Below are 3,771 nucleotides of genomic sequence, written 5' to 3'. Positions count from 1 at the left end.
AGGGAAGAAAGAAAGAACAGCAAAGAGGGGAGGGGAGGGGAGGAGAGGAGGGAGGGAGGGAGGGAGAGGAGATGGGGGGAGAAGGGAGAGAGAATTGAAGTAGTCAAAGCAGCTGGAAAGGGATAAGGCTGAAAGTTGTAAGAGGTCTTTGTTTCTGTTTCTCACCACGGAAAGATCCGTAACTGACAGAGCACTGTGTGCTCTGTTTTCTAATTCTAGAAACGGGATAACATAGACTAAACCTCGTGCACTTTAAACACACAGTTTGATAGGTTTTGACACAGTGTATACCCACATGCATCACCACAATCAATGTCACATATCACATATCATACATATCACATGTCCATCATCCCCGATAAAATCTGCTTTTGAGAGTCGCTGAGAAAGTCTCCAGCCAGAAAGAGGTCATAGACATCCTGTGCTTTAGGGATGAAGAAACGACACCCACATACACACACCTCAGAGGAAGGAAAGGGCCTACAGAAACCCCCAGGGCTGATCTGAGGTAGAGCAGACACCAAGAACATTGTCCTCTGGATCCAGTTCCCTGCTTTGATGTTCTCCAGGGCCCGATTACCCCCAAGTAATTCTACTCAGCTCTAGGAAAAGACCATTTTTGACCAAATGTGCCTTTATCAAGGAATTCCTGGGGAAGCTGTAATTAGGAGAAAGATGATAGGTCCCTGTAGAAAAGGGTCTGATGGCATGTTGCTCCCAACCAAGATGATGCTAGGCACGATACTCAGGGTTTTGCCCTTTAACCCCAGAAGGTGAAACAGCCCAACCACAGGGTAAGGGGGGATGCTATATGGAACCAGAGGAGACCCAACCACAAATTAAATCCCTCAGAACAGTTTCCAGACCCCAAAAGTCTCCCACATCAAAACTCCGGACGGGGGACCGTCTTTGTCTGTTGAAGTATGTTTATTTGTAGCAAAGTGAGCTCTGCAGCAGAGTTAATGAACTCCTAACACTATTTCAGAACATAGTGCTTTGACTGCAAAATACACAGAATTTATGGTTTCAATCAGCCAAACTTTAAACAAAAATTCCCATCAGAGCTGCTTGACTCTCTGCAGCACCTTTAAAACAAGACACCTCTAAGCCTTTACGGAATGTCTGTGTTTTGACAAGATGTGAGTGCTCACAGAAGCCTGGAAAGGGAATGCCAGCAACCTCTCCACCATTGGTAACTTTTTCTGTAAATGTAAAGCTATTCTGAAAATGATTCTAAAATAGAAAATTTGTTTTAAAAGTGAAGTCCCGCTGGACATAGTTACATATGTCTGTAATCCCACCACCTAAAAGGCTAAGCGGGGAGGAGGGTTAGGTGTTCAAGGCCAGGATGGTGCCGGGACGGGGTGGGGGGTATAGAATATGAACAATACTGAAAACGGATGCATACACAGATCAAGCATTTAAAGAAGCCTGAGTAGGTATTGGGTCAAGCATTTGCCTGGTGCACACAAGTCCCTGGAGCTGATGCCCAGCACCACAACACTAAATAAATAAAGTTAACAACTTGCAAAATGTAAGAGGATAGAAGTGGATAGAAATTCCTGCTACCTGAGTTATTCTACATTTGCATCTTGGCACACACGTGTGGACAAACACACCACATGAACACACACTTTTTAATTAAAAAGAATCATCTGTAATAAAGAATCACTTGAGCTTTTGTTGTTGTTTTGGGTTTTGTTCTTGTTTTTGAGATGGGGGTCTCACGTATTTCAGGCTGGCCCAAACTCCCGATCCCGGGATCCCTGTGAAATACTAAGCTACCCGGGGATAGCTGTGAAATACTAACCCACCTCCTGAGGGCTGAAATTACAAGTGTATGCCACCCCAAGCTGTCTTTTAAAATGCTATTTTTTGAAACAAGATGTCGTTTTTGCTGTTGTTGGTTTTGCCAGTCAGGTTATTGAAGTTGTGAGCTCTCGCCGCTCGAACCTAGAGACTTCTAGCTCTGTACCGTGATGCCTAACACGGTACTTGAGGAATTTGTTCTAAGAAAATCATTACAGCAACCCAAAGATTGATCTAGGATTTACATTGATCAAAACGATGAAAAAGTGGAATATCCTTAGTGTGTTTTAAGTAATAGTTTGTTAAATAAAGCAAACCGAGTCCACACCAGCCAAAGCCATGGTGATCATTAAAAATGCTGTGGGTAGAGTTGACAACAACACAGATTTGTGTTAGGCCAAGTGATCAGCATGTCTGAAGTTCAACCCCTAGCGCTCGCTCACACACACACACACACACACACACACACACACACACACACACACACCTGTAAAAGGGATTGAGATTTTGTGAGGAACTGACTCAGTGATCAAGAGTTCACACCACTCTTGCTGAGGACCTGAGTGGGTTCCCACCTTGCACACCAAACTGTTCCCAGCAGGCTGTCACTCCAGCTACAGGGGTCTGTCACCTCTGGCTTTTGAAGGCACAGTGCTCACAGTGTGTACATCCACAGACAGACAGACGCAATCATAATTTTTACAATTTTTTAAATGTGTAAAAGTACTGAGAATTTGAAAGACATAAAAAGAAGTGCGCGGAACATTTTCAAACAGCTTATGGAAGAACAAAATACGTACACAGAACGATGAGTACATATCGATAAGAAATGCACTTAGTGGCTCTAGCAGCACACACTCTCTTAATCCCAGCACTCAGAGGCAGAGGCAGGCGGATCTCTGAGTGCGAGGCCAGTCTGATGTACAACTCAAGTTCCAAGATAGCCAAGGCTACAAAGAGAAACCCTATCTCGGAAAACAAACAAACAAACAAACAAACAAGAAGGAGAAGAAGAAATGCGATAAATGATTTGGCGACTACCAAAACTCCCCTGTGTTGGACAATAACTCTAATTTTCTTTACCTTGGTTATAATTTAGGTAAAAAGAAGAGAGGCCAAACCTACCGACGTAATACTAGAAGCCAAATGTTCCCGTTATGCTTCTTCGCTTATCCTCTGGCCCCATCTTTTTCTCAGTTTCTCTCCCACAAGTACTTTCCAGCCTGGCTTTCATTTTGACCTGTGAGCTCCTGATTTGGGTTGACCCAAGTGCTCTTTATCTACCCAACCTTTGGTGCACCCGAGAGCGTACCGCCCTGGCAGCTCTCTGCTGCCCCCTTCTGCTATGTACAGACAACCACTGTCATTCCCAAAAGGTCCAGATCTCCACCCTCTCGCCTCTTCCGAAGAAAGCCTTTGCCATCCTGGGGCAAAAGGCAAGTACTCTTTTATATATATTAAGTCAATTGGGAAGAAAAAATATGTTATCCCCACAAAATCCTTCTCTAAAGTTCTCAGAGCTCAGGGACTTCTTGCTGTCAGTAAGGGGCAAGCAAGGCCACCAACACCGCGCTGAAGGTCTGACTTCTTCCCCTTCTGTCGGTTCTCGGTCCACATGTCAGCCAGTGCCTGGGCCAGCAGTGTCCAGAGGAAGCGTCCTATACCTATGCTGTCTACATGCTGGACACCAGCCACATGTGACCAACCAAGTATTTGGAATATGAATATGATTGGGAAAATGATATATATATATTTTTTAACTTTTTTGTTTATTTGTTTTTGACACAGGGGCTCATTTTTTAGCCAAGACTGCTGTGGAAACCACCGTGTAGCCCACACTGACCTCAAACTCATGACAATCTTCCTGCCTCAACCTTCCAAGTACTAAGATTATGGTTGTGAACCACCAATACTTGGCTACTTTTTTAAAAATTGCTCTTATTGCAACTTAAATGGCGCTGG

Source organism: Rattus norvegicus, chromosome 4 (assembly GCF_036323735.1).
Source record: "Rattus norvegicus strain BN/NHsdMcwi chromosome 4, GRCr8, whole genome shotgun sequence".
Classification (NCBI taxonomy): Eukaryota; Metazoa; Chordata; class Mammalia; order Rodentia; family Muridae; genus Rattus; species Rattus norvegicus.
The sequence above is the reverse complement of the archived record's forward strand: the minus strand, read 5'-3'. Positions refer to the sequence as shown.